The 16,118-nt window shown below is 40.8% G+C and overlaps 1 protein-coding gene across 1 annotated transcript in view; it reads right to left on the reverse strand.

The window, feature by feature from the left end:
• Positions 1 to 9,693, reverse strand: part of ZMYM2 (zinc finger MYM-type containing 2) — a 113,432-nt gene extending 103,739 nt beyond the window's left edge. The window contains exons 1-2 of the mRNA XM_080798286.1: positions 9,599 to 9,693; positions 8,691 to 8,756 (exon numbers count right to left, since the gene is read on the reverse strand). The gene's annotated coding sequence lies outside the window, so the exon portion shown is untranslated. The remainder of the gene's footprint in view (positions 1 to 8,690; positions 8,757 to 9,598) is intronic.
• Positions 9,694 to 16,118: the final 6,425 nt, after the last annotated feature.

A 16,118-nucleotide genomic window follows, 5' to 3' on the forward strand; every position in this document is an offset into this window, starting at 1 on the left:
TCACATATCTAATAAAATAACAGTAAGAGCTACCATTTATAAAAGACACATTTGGTAGCATGATCGCAACTACTATAAAATTTACCTTATAATAGATACCTTAAATATGTTATTATTGCTACTACCCCAATTTGCAGATGCGTAAACTATTCTGTGTAAGCAGGTAGCTTTCCTATGTTCCGTCGCTGTTAGGTGCAAAACCAGAGTCTGTGCCCCAAGTCCACACATTATACCACACTATCCCTCAATCACACAGAACTGAGACTTACAAATTATTCTAATACAACAACCACTAGAATTCAAACGTTAATCAACTGAAGATTTTTCCAATGTAAGGATAGGGAAAGAATTACAAGGATGTCAGACCTGTGTAGAAAATGTCAGTTAATGATAATATACATGCAAAATATTAGTATGATGAACAGGGGAAAATTTTAAGAATACATTTAAAAATGTAAACATCTCAAATAAAATGGGATTGGGGGGAGCTTCCATTTTCTACATCACATTTCCTTAGTACTTAAAGATTTTAAGGGCATGTTTTATTTTTATAACCAAAATATTAAGAACTGCCCAGACATGCATGTAACTACTAACGTCTGTGTATTACCTGTTATGCTTCATTGTTTATACTCATTCATTTACATGACTGTAAAATGAACACTGAGAACCTGTTAAAAGTCACATGTAACACATTTCCTAATTGATTTATTCTCTTTAAGGGTTTTAAAGCTTAGTTCCTATTTTGTTTCACAAGCCAACAAGAATCTCTCAAATTTTTACAAAGTGAGTAATGCGATCAGTCAGGGCGTTATGAAAAATTAATCTGGCTGTAGACTGGAATAAGGAATAGGATGAAAATTCCCTTGTAAACCTAACTCCCTATTATTGAACACAATGGACTACAGTCAATGTATGAAACAAAACTAGAGAGAGCTGAGGGCCTTAGGACGCAAAAACACTTAAAGGTCTCAACATTTGAGTCAAATGAGGGGAAGTAAAGGAGATAGTCAGGAGTATAAGACCACATTAAGTGCACAGTCCCAGAAATCAAGAGTTTCAAGGAATATTAAATTTCAAATCCTAGAGAATTAAGAAGAGAAAGAAGCACTTTAGGATTTGACGATTAAATCACTAGCAACCTCAAAAATACAGATTTGGCACAGTGTTGTGAGCACAAATCAGCAAAATTTCTTCTAAAAAATAAGGGGAAAACAAAGAAGTTAGGAGGAGTGGAAAGATTCTGCCGAGATTCTGAAGGATAGAGCACTTTAGCATACTTACAGACTAACAAAGGAGCAGGCAGAGAAAAATCGGTGAAGGGAAAAAATTCCTTCCCTCTACAATCTGATGAGCATTCAGATGAGTCTATTTTACCAGTGGTGGCAAAAAAATTTCATGGTGTTTGGTCAACTCAGTCAGATTAAGAATCTTAGCAGCTATTAACTGATCACCTATTGGCCAATCACATACTCTGTATGATTTTTAATTTTTATATCATAGCAATCACAGAAAAGCAGGCATTATTATACTCATTTGTCAGATGAGTAAACCAAGGCTGAGAGATTAAATAACTTACTACAGATCACAAATTGGTAAATAAATGGTAAAGCAAAACTGGTTTTAACAATTTTATAGGGCCATAATTTTCAAACAATAAAAACTTACTTATTTTAGGGTTGCCTAATTTGGTTAGGCAAGCATCTTTTTTTTTTCTTTTTAGATTTATTTATTTATTTATTTGACAGACAGAAATCACAAGTAGGCAGAGAGGCAGGCAGAGAGAGAGGAGGAAGCAGGCTCCCTGCTGAGCTGAGAGCCCGATGTGGGGCTCCATCCCAGGACTTGGAATCATAAACTGAGCCAAAGGCAGAGGCTTTAACCCACTGAGCCACCCAGGCGCCCCGGCAAGCATCTCTCGATTTCGCTCTGGTCATTTTCTCAGGGTCCTGAGAGCGAGCCCTGAAACAGGGAGTCTGCTTGGGATTCTCTCTCTCCCTTTCCTTCTGTCCCTCCCTCCACTAGTTGGTTTCTGTACCCCTCTCTCTCTAAAATAAATTTAAAAATCTTTATATTTATTCATTTTAAGTGAAAAACTTGACAATTCTTTGTAAATTTATACACTCATACAGTTATCATCACAATCTAGTTTAAGAAAACTTTTATCATCCCAAAACTTCCCTCATAAGCAAGGGCAGATTTGAATGCTAATCTCTCTGGTTCTAAACTCATGTCACACCACAAAGGCCCTAGCAACATCAAGTAACAAAAATAATTTTTTTAGGCAGAAAAAACTCAAATTAACTCCCATCAGCTCCCCGTCCATGTGAGGCACCAACATACCATTAGAACCACACCCACATTCCATGATCTCAGCAAATTCAAAAGTTTACTAAAATTTGGATATGCCTCATACAATTAGAGCAAAAAAAAGTACAGATACTGTGTGCTATTTTTTTTTATGTAAAAGCAGTTAGAAATGGGAAAAACAAATGAAAAATAAAGTCCAGGAGGAAGGTAGGATGCAATCAGCTGAGCAAGGACATAGGATGGAAAAATGTAATCTGTGGATGAAGAAAAGAAAATAATAGAAATCAGGAGTTTGGATCATGGAAGACAAAGACTTGAACAGAAGCTTATCTTTGATATGCAACATAAAACTGTTCAGTATAGAACGAAATGACTTACTAAGCAGAAATTAAAACTTATTTAAGAAATAGAACTATACAATATTAAGCGAGTCAAACAAAAATAAAAACACACACACAAAAATAGAAACATAAAGTGAAACAACATTCATAGTAATTAAAGTTGTAAAGTTAAGGGGTCCCTGGGTGGCTCAGTCAACTATCTGCTGTTGGCTCAGGTCATGATCCCAGGGTCCTGGGACCAAGCCGCAAGTCTGGCTCCCTGCTCAGCAACTACTAACAGAACATAATTTTTATGATTACTTGATATTAATAAACATTACAATACATAAATTATTGAATAAATGACTTCTGCAGTGCCCTGATTACCCTGAACTATTCTCAGTCTGGTCCAGCAGGCTCAACAGTCCAAAAAATACTACACTTTCTAGTCAAAAGACATGACTTTTAGAAATGATTATAAAACTGTTCCAGTATTACAAAAAAAAGTCTCTTTAAGTTATGAAACCATAATTTCAGCTCCAAACTCTTACAATAATAAATCAGATAATATATCTATCTAGGTGGGTGCAGCAAAAGTACTGGCACTGCCATAAAGTAAAAAAACTAAAGAATTTGTCTCATTGTATGTCACATTTTGTGAACTTTCTTCTGTCTGAAATCTGTAACTAAGTACCACAATCTTACTTAAAATTCCCATTTAAGTATTTTTCTTAACCAACCTAAATGTGCAGTTAGAAAGAAATGTTTACTCTAAGAATTGTGACATCTTTCCCAATTTTTAATGAGGTTACAACAATTAATTCTACTAGTAAATTACAATTACTCTTAAATTACAATTTAATATTAATTTTAAATGAGAACCATATTAAAATATTTAATAATTTAAGAATATAATATTTTAAAACTTTTTTTAATGAAGCTATAGCTGGCACATCACATTGTATTACTTTAGGTGTCTTTTTTTCTAACCTTTAAATCTGAAATTCACGTAACAAATTCGACCTTCAAATCTACTAGGAACACCACGGGAAAAAAATCTAGTACACTCTGGAAAAGTAGGAGAAACCTGATCCTTGGCAGTCTATTGAGATTAAAAAGCATGGTTAAAACGATAAGGTAATTCTTCAAATATAAACAAAAACTAGACAACATGTAATAATGAAATACTCATATCTTTTTTCTTCTTATTACCTACTTACCCTAATATCCAAGGTTTACTCTCAAATCATTTCTTGTAATAGTAAGTATAAATACTTACAAGACAGTAATCAAATCAATAAAAATAAAACCCCAAAAATCATATACTTCTTTCAATTTAAGGACCATGAATTTTAAATTTAAATTAAATTTAAATTTAAACTTAAATTTTGTTACTTCTAACTTTCAATGGACTGCTATTAAGTTAAAAATAAAATAGGGGGCACCAATGGATTAAGACTCTGCCTTTGGCTCAGGTCATGATCCCAGGGTCCAGGGACTGAGCCCTGCATTGGGCTCTCTGCTCAGCAGGGAGCCTGCTTCCCTCCCCACCCCCACCGTCTGCCTCTCTGCCTACTTGTGATCTGTCAAATTAATAAATAAAATCTTTAAAAAAAAATAGTACTAAGAACAAATCCCAAACAAGTCATGTGACCAAGTGATTTCAAAAACCTCTCTAAAACATTTTTTAAACTCCACAACCAATTTTCCCATTGGTTTACAAAAATTATTCTGCAGTTCCAAAGTGTTATATAACACTTGATGCAAAAAATTAATAGATTTTAAAATACAAATAAAACAACAGATATGCTCACAACCCAAATTTTAACACATTTAAGATGACCAATTTATCTTGTTACCAAGTTTGTGTCTGGTGCTGAACCTTATAATTTCCTTACCATTTCTATTTTAATAATAGAAACCTAAGATTCCAAACTGACTTGTTTAAAAAACAGGTTGCAGATAAAAAAAAAAAAATTGCAACTCCAACTATGTAAAACAGAATTTTCTTGCTGGTATATAACCAGAATAAAAAATAAAATACAACCGTTACCCAGAATCCCAAAGTTAAAAATTATGGATTTATGCAACAGAAGTTTTTCTCACTGACAACCTTATAGGTCTTACATATTAGAGTTGTACATAAGAATTTTAAGATTTGAATAGTTCAAAGTCCTGTTAAAGACTAAAATCCTAATTCCACTGATAGGAATAGAAGAAAATTAAATAAATGAAATTAAGAAATGGAAAATGCATGGAGTCAAAGTAACTTAAAATGCCCTACACAAATACTATTTGAGAATCCAGTGGGAGAAAACATTTGCATTTGGGCTCATCTAAAAATATACACACAAACTGAATATGTCAAAGTCTTCTTAAAATAAATGTTATTCAATATAATAACATATATTAATAGTTAATGGGGCAGACAGATATTAATGTCTAGAAGAAAAAACTATAAAATTTCTAATTATACCACACCTTTTCACAACATAGAGCACCCAATATTTCATACATACTCTTTCCGTCACAATACTACAGCATTTGATTTTAAGACTCACTTCATCTCAAATGCATTGTTTATGCACTTTTGTACCTCAAAGGCAAAATAGAATAATCTTTAAGAACAGAACACTGTCTACACTGAGAGTGGAATCTGCTTAAGATACTCTCTCTCCCTCCCCCGTTAATAAAAAACAAAACAAAACAAAAAAACCACTGTTTTAAAAAGACAATACATCAAGCTCTACATCCATGCAAAATTCTGAAACATTCAAATGTCAGCATCTGTGTGGTATCTGAGTGATTCAGGGTTGTCTCACCACATGAGGTACAAAAAATCTGCCCCATGAGATTATATAACATTGAAAAGTAGAAATCACCCTGTATCTTTTCCCCAAGTGTTTAATAAGAGGACACGTGGGGGGCGCCTGGGTGGCTCAGTCTGTTAAGCATGGGACTCTTGGGTTTTGGCTCAGGGCATGATCTCAGGGACATGAGATCAAGTCCCAAGTGGGGTTCTGCACTTATCTCAGAGTCCGCTTGAGATTCTCTCCCTCTCCCTCTGCCTCAGCTCCCACTTGTGCACACATGCACTCTTAAGCATTAAAATAATTTTTTTTTAAATCTTTAAAAATGACAGGCGTGGGGCGCCTGGGTGGCTCAGTTGTTAAGCGTCTGCCTTTGGCTGAGGTCGTGATCCCAGGGTCCTGGGATCCAGCCCACTGGGCACCTTACTTGGTGGGAAGCCTGCTACTCCCTCTTCCACTCCCCCTGCTTGTGTTCCCTCTCTCACTTGTGTCTCTGTCAAGTAAATAAATGAAATCTTTAAAAATAATAATAAAATGTCAGGCAGGAGAAGGGGGATATATACTATTAAGGATGCACTAAAGAAAGATGCCATAAATATAAAAGAGTACTTTTAACTGCTGAACACTTCATATATACACATAAAAGCACCTAACTCACATTAAGTGCCCAATAATAAGTATAACAAAGAACTTATTTAGTCAAGGTCAATTAAATCATCAGGTTATCTTCATCTTACTGTAGGGCATGTTAAAGCACCATTAGTTGGGTCTTTTTAAACAAAAGAATTTTAAATTCTGAGCTAAATCATTAAGCATAACAAGGACCACATTTCAGTATTATCAGAAAGAACCATGGCTTTCATAATTATATTTCTGTTGACATTACATATAGTCCTGGTTATACATTTTGTATGTCCTCATCTCCAATTGTCTATTAAATATAACCAATTACCAACCTTTCCCCTATCAACATCACAATTAAGAACAAAGAAAAAAATCTGAGAAAGTTAAATTTTTTGTGAAAATACATGGTGATAAAATAAGCATTGCCCAACTATGTGGAAGATCTGATCCTTGATCCATTACATCAATGACTTAATCCCTGAAGAGCCTTAAACTCATCAGACAATATATCCATTCAAGTTGCAGTATTTAAGAGAAACTCTGTACACAGACTTACTGAAAAGAATATATTACTTCTGATACAAATAGACAGTTTTTTTAAGATTTTATTTATTTTTGTGAGTGAGTGCGGGCATGCATACACCCACCAGCAGTGGAAGGAGAGAGAAGCAGACTTCCTGCCCAATGTGGGGCTCAATCCCAGGACCCTAGGTCATGACCTCAGCCGAAGGCAGATGCTTACCCAACTGAGCCACCCCGTCGGCCCACAAATAGGCAGTTTTTACATAAGGCATAACTGCAGTTCTATAATTTTTTTTAAAAGGTACTCAGTAAGATTCATACATTTGCTATTTATCTACCTGTCCTCTAGGAGAAGATAAGCTGAAAGGATTCTAACCTTGGCTTTTTCACTGTTCCAATTTCCAAATGTATAAAGCCAGTACGTACTTTAAAACAGGACAGCTTAGTTGCTGAACTTAGGCACCTTAATCAAACAGCTTGTTTGACACTACTATTACTATCTGGTACCTCCCTATGCCTCTGTTTTCCCCTCTACAAATTAGAAATAAAAACAGTACATGTATCACTGGTCTCTCACAATATCACACTACCACAGAGTACTTTTTTGTGAGGATTATATTACTTAATTCATTTAAAAGTCGGTCTGGATATGTGTTGATAATTATAAAATGTAAATGACAGAAACACAAAGGTTCAGCATGTTGTCCTCACTCATTAAATTTAACTTTCCATAGGGGTGCCTGGGTGGCTCAGTGGGTTGAGCCTCTGCCTTCGGCTCGGGTCATGATCCCAGGGTCTTGGGATCGAGCCCCACGTCAGGCTCTCTGCTCAGCGGGGAGCCTGCTTCCCTTCCTCTCTCTCTGCCTGCCTCTCTGCCTACTTGTGATTTCTGTCTGTCAAATAAATAAATAAAAATCTTTAAAAAAAAAAAAACCTTGGAAAAAAAATTTAACTTTCCATAATAAACCTTTTTTTTTAACTTAGAATTGTACTGGCATACAATGAGGGCTCAACATGTGCCACTTTTATTAGTCTGCAAGCTACTTGCTAAAACTAAAGGAAATAATACATGAAACTGCCTTGTGTGCCTAGAATGTTGTGTATTAAAATATAAGCTGCCATCCTCACATCATCTTTCAGATCAGTATTCAGCAAAATATTCATCATCTATTAATTATCTTTTGATCCATTTGGGACTTAATATTTAAGCATAAGCTACTATATTTATGACTCACCTCTGACAAAGAGCTACAAGTTAGAATATCAACTGTCAATGAGATACAGTGTGTCCAGAGCTCAGGAAATACACTGTGTCCAGAGTGCTAGCTTCACTGATATTTTGTAACTAATCTCAACCGACAGAAATTTTGACTGGTTTTGTTTATTTTATTGTCTAGCATATTATAAGACTGCTCCTCAAAACCAACAAATTACAAGCATTAAACAATAACTCAGGTGACACATTCAAGAATGACTCAAGTGAAGACTAATCAACACAGAAGATGGACGACCAAGAGATTATCTGGAGCAGTGGAGTGGTGTAATCTGCATAGTAGCTAGTTACCTAGTTGGATAAACTAAAGTACTAGAAGAGTTGATTACATGCCCTTTCCTGAACAAAGTCATGAAAGAGATCTACCAACTATGAAACCTAAGAGTCTTTTAAATCAGACACAAACGGAAAGTCTACCTACAATCAATTATCCATTATAAAGGAAGAAAATGTGTTAAAGATGGTTGCATGCATATAGCATTTAAAACGAAATAACTTCAATTCCCACTTTGGAACTCTAGAGGGCACCAGAAATATGCCCTCCTTTGCACCACCCCTCCTCCCGGGTAACGTGAGCAGCTGCAGGAGCCCGTCGTCTGGTTGCTGAGGTTGGTATTGCAGCAGCAGGAGAGATGTCTGCAGCGGTGGAAACAGCAGCGCCCACTCCCAGCTGTCTCACCAGCCATTACCCAGGCTTCACCCCGGGGGCAGCTGCCACCCAAGGGAAAGCTCCTCCCCCTCAAAACAACGGGGACAGACAAGTCCCATGGCTGAACCCCTACAACCTGACAATGTCCTCTAAGAACAACAAATTAGGGGCGAAGGACTCACAATGGGGGTGTTTTCCTCACTTTCTGCCAAAGATGCACCAACTGGGGTTGAAGGCGATTCCTGGTCCTGGGGTAAGAGGAAAAATGAAAAATGGATCAAGAACATCCAACCATGTGGGAAAACCGAGCCCTTTCCACCAGGAGGAAGACGATAAGCGAGTAAGAGGTCAAGGAGGTTTGGCCCTTATTATTACTCCCCAGCCCGCAACCAGCAATCCCCTCCTACGTAAAGTAGAGGAAAACCACGCAAAATATATATCTGGGAACAAAACCCACGTGAAAAGCAAAATCTGGAGGGAGGAGGCTGGAGGGCACCAAGCCTGCTACTGGGAAGGGGCGGAGGGGGGGGGAGGGCAAACGTTGCCTCGACGCCAGCAAGGGAATTGTATTCCCTCCTAAATTTGCCCACCCAGCGTCATCCCCGTCACTCTCCGCACCAATTCGGAGGTAAGGGGCGGCTCACGTCACCGTCGCGGTGCTATCTACCATATTTGCCCCAAGCAGTTGCCCTGGGCCCGAGACTTGCCCCCCCCCCCCCGCTTGCAGTCGGCGACCGGCAGCGCTGCCTCCCCGTCCGCCATTAGAGACCCAGCCAAACAATACGTGAGGAGCAAGAGCCGCGCAACGCAGCCCAGGGAAGAGAAGAGCGACGGAGGGGACCGGGTGGGGAAAGAGGCAGCACCCGCGCCCCGAAAAACTTGGGGACCTCAGGCTACCGCGGAGACGGTGGGAGCGCAGCCCGGAGAGCGGGAGAACGGACTGAAGCGCCCCTCCCCCCACCCTTCCACCACCACCACCACCCCCCCCCCCCCGCAAGAAAGAAAGGAAAAATACCCCGCGACCTCCCACAGCCCCGACCGGGGCAGCCCCCGCCCCCCGAGCGACCCCCGCCTCTGGCGTCCGCCTCACCCAGCCCTCCCGGCCTCGCCCTCACTCTCGCAGCCCTTCGGGCCGCACGCGAAGACGCCTGTGACATGAGCGGAGCCCGGAGCAGCCCCCGAGGCCCCGACGCGGCAGCGGCGACGGCGGCCGCGCCGCGGGGTATTAATCCCGGGTCGGTGGGAGGCTCCGGAGGCTGCCCTCACCCATCTCCGCCTCCCCAGTCGCCTCCGCCTCCGCCTCCTCCTCCCGAGGCTGCGCTGCTCCCAGCCACCCCCACTATCGGCGGACCTGGACTGGAAAGACAGCGGGGATAAGCCTCACCCGGTTCTGGCTGCGGCTCCGCGGAACGAACCTCCCCTCCCCCGGCCCACCCCCCCCTTCGGCAACACGCACAACTCCGCTCGGTCCAGTCCCGGGTTTAGCGCTGGTGAGGAGGAGGAGGCGGAGGAGGCGGCGGCGCGGCCGAGCCCGGGAAGGCCCCGCCCTCCGCACCCTCGTTGGCTGGCTGGAAGGGCGGGCCGGGGCGCCTCGGGGACGTCCATTGGCTACATCTGCCTTCCTTCAGGACCCCCCTCGAGGGGGTGGTCCGGAGGGCCGTCCATCAGGCGCAGGCCACACCCCCCGGCGTTGCCATTCCACTCCCCCCTCGGCCGGCGCTCGGCCCTCGGCCGCGTCCCCTCCCCTCCTTACCCCCGCCTCCCACCCCGCCCCCACCCCCAGGTCCGTCAGGGTCAGGCAGCCCGAGTTTCGGTGCCCGCTGCACCGGCCTCCGGCTCGGTTCCTGGGCGCCCAGGGTGCTCTCCAGGGCCCCGCACAGCCCGAGGGACGGAGGCCGTGGCCGCCTGCCCTAGCTCGGGCCTGGGCGCCCAGGCCCCTGGAGCCGCTCCCAACGACCCTGCCCGAGGAGCGACGCGGCCTCGATGTCCCCAACGCCCTCCCTGTCCAATGCCTGAAGCCCCGCGTGAGGGGCGAGCCCGGGCAGGGGCTGGAGCGAGGCAAAGTGGGAGGTCGGGGCAACGCGTGAAGTGAGTTCCCGAATGTGCTGAGGGGAGTGGGAACACTTCCACCCTCGCCTCACCCCCGTGGGGAATTGTCCCCCCACCTCCCGTCATGGCTGCTGGAGGAGACGACGTCCTCCATTTTGTCGGGACTGCTGTGGGAACTTGGGACCAATTCAAAACCAAACCCCGTGGGGCTGGGAAACTTGGCCCCGCGAAGCCCCAACTGGGCTCCGCCATTCGGCCGAGGGGATAGCCCTTGATTCCAGCGTCTGCGCCTGAGGGGCCCTTGGGGGACGGGTGCCACGGTGGAGAGACCCAGACGCCACTCCCCGCCTCCATCAACCAAGATGGAGGAAGCTGCTGGCTCCCCTGGAGCTGGGCTCCCGCCTGTTGGAGGGGCTGGAGCCTCTCCTCGGTGTGTCCTTCGGCGCTGCCGTCGTCCTCCTCCGCTGCCGTCGTCCTCCGCCGCTGCCGTCGTCCTCCTCCGCAGCCTCTTTCGGTTGCCCTCCCCCAGCCTCTACCCAGCCTCTCCACTGCCTTCCACCACCTCCTGGTCCTCAACGGTTGATGGAGACTCCACTCCACAGTCAGCTCAATCGCTTCGCCCAACCAGGGCCCGCCCGATTGCGGGGAGCGAGCGAAGGTGCGGAGTGTTGCGGCGCACCCCGGGGCGGGCGTGCCGGGGAAAGCCACATCGACGATGGGGCTTCTCTTTTGTTCATCGTCTACACCTACGTCTTTGGCGCACGTCATGGTGCTGTGCAATTTCCAAGATTCCATGTAAAGATGAAAGTGAGGCCTCTCTCGTCTCACCCTAGCGGTTGTTAGTGGCATTACACTTGATGGTGTTGGGGAAAGAAATGGATGGATAAATGCGACTTCTCAATTTCATGGTTATCTAACACGACTGCCTATTAATAAATAGACGTGTGAGGTTACAGTTTAAAGTTTTACACGATGACGATAAACATGAGGTTTTTAATGAATCAACTCAGTAAAAACTGATGTTGAACGGTTTTAGATGCCGCTTACACAATGAATCCAGTAGAAATTGAGATTCATTCATTCACTATGACTTAAAAAATCAAATAACCCTAACACCTAGAGCTAAATGCAATAAATATACTACTCTTTGTTTAAGTTGAAGAATATCCAACATGTATTTCAATGAGCTTTCTCAGAATGGTATTTTATTTTTCAGTAAATATTTTATCTCACAACAAAATTTTGTCAGTATTCTAATACAATATCCTTGTAAGACTTTGTATTACACGGCACTGTTTTACACTGACCTTTTTTTGGGGGATTTTATTTTTTCATCTGAGAGAGAAAGCACAATCAGGGGGAGCCCAGAGGGAGAGGGAGAAGCAGACTCCCTGCTGAGCAGGGAGCCTGACTCAGGGTTCCATCCCAGGACTCTGAGATCATGATCTGAGCCAAAGGTAATCACTTAACTGAATGAGCCATCCAGATGCCTCTTACATTGACATGTTTGATGTCACTATCTTCACAACAGAAATCTCTATTACCAAATGCAGGGCAACATTGTAATAATTCTGTGAAAACTTGGACCATCCCTTTTTTCATCATATACCACAGCAGTAGGTACTGCACCTTGAATTTATAGTTGGAAGGCTTGAATAGAGATACTTCCCAATAAGCTCTGTCATAGACTTCAATGCTAAATAAGATTTCCACATGTTGTTCAGTTTGAGGAAGTTTTATGCTGCTATCGATTCCCTGGCATTATTGCCATTTTATAATCAATTAACAAGAATAATAATTACAGTAGAATATATTATTCACATTTTGTATCCCTTCATTTAAGTCTTTGTCCTGGAAAATGTTCACTGGGTTCCCTGCCTAATACCAGGGAGAAATCTAGTTGAGAGGTAGGAATGGGTAAAAAACAAGCCATATTTTTGTCATAATTTAAATAAAAATTGCACTTCATTTTATACAAAGGTACTTTAAAAAATAAATATTTGGATGTTTATACCAGTATTATTCATAATTTCCATAAAGGTGTAAACAACCCAAATGTCCATTAATTGATGAATGTATAAACCAAAAGTGGTATATCTATGTAACGAAATATTTTTTATCATTCATCCATAACAAGGAATGAAGTTCTGGTCCATACCATAACATGGATGAAACTGGTAGGCATTATTCCAAGAGAAATAATCACAAAAGACCATTTTTTGATGACTGATTATGTGAATTGTCCAGGCTAAACAAATGTATAGAGACAGAAAGTAGATTATTGGTTGCTTAGGCCTAGGGAGGTGGGAAGAGAATGGAGAAATAAAAATGTCTAAAATTGGCTGTAGTGATGGTTGGACAACTCTGAATACAATCAAAACATTGAATTGTTCACTTTAAGTGGGAGAACTGTATGGTACAGAATTATAACTCAATAAAGCTGTTATTAAAAATGTGTGTCTGTGTGTGTGTCTGTGAATAAACATAGTTATTCAGTACTAATCACAAAAGCATACTAAGCATTGCAGGAAGGCAACATAAACAGAGCAGAAGACATAAACATGAGCAGAAGACCTGCATTTCAAATACTTGTTTGGCCACTCAAAACCTTGAGCAAGTTACCTTCTCTCTGAGCCTCAGTATAGTCACTTATAAAGTAATGCAGCACTATTTTAAGGACCAAATAACTTATGTGCAAGTAATTTTAGAATGTTAGAATTTGTTGGGGCTCCTGGATAGCTCAGTCATTAAATGGCCAACTCTTGGTTTTGGCTCAGGTCATGATCTCAGGGTCATGATCTCAGTGTGGAGAGATCAAGCCCCACCTTGGGCTCTACTTTCAGTGCAGAGTGGTGTTTGCTGAAGATTATCTCCCTCTTCCTCTTTGCCTCTTTCTCACCTTCTCTCTTGTCCTCTGCCCCTCCCCTTCTGCCCTTCCCTCTCTGCTCCTCCACCCCACCTTGTGCTCTCTCTCTAAAATAAATAAATCTTTTTTAAAAATGTTAGAAGTTGCTAGAACAGTATATCTTGAAAGTTCTTATCACAAGAAAAACAAATGTGTAACTATGTGGTCATGATATTAACTAGACTTATTATGATCATTTATCTCTCTCTGTACATATAAATAAAATTATACTATATATATGGAAACCAAGAGCTCACCAGTAATTAAGGTGCAATATAATAGCTCTTCGGAGCACAGCTTAGGAGCTGTAATGCCCAAGTTTGAATTCTGGCTTTTTCCACAACTAGCTGGGTGATTTTAGGTATGTTTTAACTTTCTAAGCCCAAGACACCTGCGTAGCTCAATCTGTTAAGTGTCAGCCTTTGGCTCAGGTCATGATTGCAGGGTCCTAGGATGGAGTCCCAGATCAGGCTTCCCTCTCAGAAGGGAATCTACTTCTCCCTCTGCTCCTCCCTGCTGCTCATGCTCTCTCTCTCAAATAAATAAATAAAATCTTAAAAAAAAAAAAAAAGTTCTACACCTAAGTTTTAACATGTATAAAATGTAGGTAATAATTTCACTCTCACAGAGTTTCAGCGGGGGGCTGGGGGGGCCCAATAGGCATACACATCCGAAACTTGCACCTCACACGTATAAGGATCTCAAAAACGTTAGCTGTTTTTTATTATTGATAACTGACTTAGTGGAATATTTTTTAAATTCTTTATAATATTTTGTGAGGAAGAGAAACATAATGATATCTCTATCATCAATACTATGCTAGTGTATAATCCAAAAAAAATGATCATAATAATTATTATCATCATTGCAAAGCTTGGAAGAAATGTACTTCAAATCAAAGTCTTTTATTTTTCTTGGAAAGGAGTTTAGTATAATCTCATAGAACATCTCATGTTCCCACTATGGATAGTAGGATATTAGAAGTTCAGAAAGAAGAATTGTTTTGGGGCTGGGAATTGGAGAGTTAATGTAGACTAACATTTTAACTTTCACCATTGAAAAGGGGAAAAGAAAGCAATAGTTTAATCATTGAAGCACTGAAGAAAATTTTCTGTGGGAAAAGGATCAAAAACTGAGAGAAGCTCAACATGGCTAATTGCTATATAAAAATGTATGCCTGGGTAGAGTGCTTCTAATGTAATTAAACAAAAATAATATTAAATGAAAATTGTTAGTTTTAGCATGTTTGACTTTTAATAATTTGCTTATACTGAATGATATTTGATATAGCAATCAAAAATCTTAATAATGTTGTTCTGCCACTGTGAGGAAAAGGTGAAGTCCTGATAAAATAAGTCAATTATACAATTTTACTTAACAAATTGCTTGTGTAGTATTATAGTGCCAAAAATTGTCTGTGTTCATTGTGAATAATAACATATTATCTCTTAAAACTCTATGAAGTAGTTAATATTACTGTAAAAGTTAATATTACTTTTACAGATGAGAAAACTGAAGTAAAAGAAGATTAGGGAGGCAGGGCACTTGGCTGGCTCTGTCCGTAGAGTGTGTGACTCTTGATTTTGGGGTTGTGAGTTCAAGCCCCACATTGGGGCTTGAACTTTAAAAAAATAAATAAAATGAATAATAATAAAAAAAAAAAGGTTGAGGAAATTATTCAAGGTCACGTAGCTACAAAGTGATGGAGAGAGACTCACAGCCCTAGGATTCTTGGCTCCATAGTCCATACTCTTACTCTACCTCATCATGCTGCCTCACCAGGATAGTCCACTCCTAATTCTTCTCTTAAATATGTCATCTTAGATAACTTAAAACACAACACAAAATAATACATTCTGGAGCAGTGACTTATAAACCTTTTTGACCATGACAATAACTGGGATATGTGTTATAGATGGAGACCAAGTACAAGCCCACCTATATTCATTACTAGATAACTGAAGTTACATAGAAGAATTATTTCCTTTATAACCTCAGATAGATTTCAATATGTTCTATTCTAGTCTATTTAAATCTAGTCTATACTGTTTTCTTCCCTTTTTAAAAAAATAAACAGTGGTTTCAACCCTCCAAATTGATTTCATGGTTTACAAGCTGTGGTTTGAAAAACACTATTCTAAAGAAAGCAAATCATGGATAAAATCAAGTTCTAAAACAGAAGTAAAAACACAAGATGATATCAGAAACTGAGTAATCTGGAATGAACTATAAGTTGAAAAACTCATTTTTAAAAATAGACATTTAAGCTGCCATTCTTCCTAAATATATGAGTTCCTTATTCCTTCCTAACAACATGCTTTACACTTCATAAAACTGTAATGCAGCCAATTAACAAATGTCTCTGGAAAAGCAATGTGATGATTTAGAAAAGAATGAAGAGTTGGAGGGGATACTGATTCTACCATTCTTTACCTTTTTGACCCTAGACCTTTCTGAGTGTCAGTTTCTTCTTCAGTCAAATAAGGGAATTGTACATAATATGCCAGCGAAGGGAAATCCACTTTTCTTTCTTTATAGTCTTCCCATTCCCTGGAATCCTAACACCTCCAACCAATACTTTCTTACTTGTCCAGCTCATTATGAACATTCTAGTCCTCTCATCTCAGTTCCCATGGCTATTTTATTAAACAATAAA

This window comes from Martes martes, assembly GCF_963455335.1.
Source record: "Martes martes genome assembly, chromosome: 3".
Lineage (NCBI taxonomy): Eukaryota > Metazoa > Chordata > Mammalia > Carnivora > Mustelidae > Martes > Martes martes.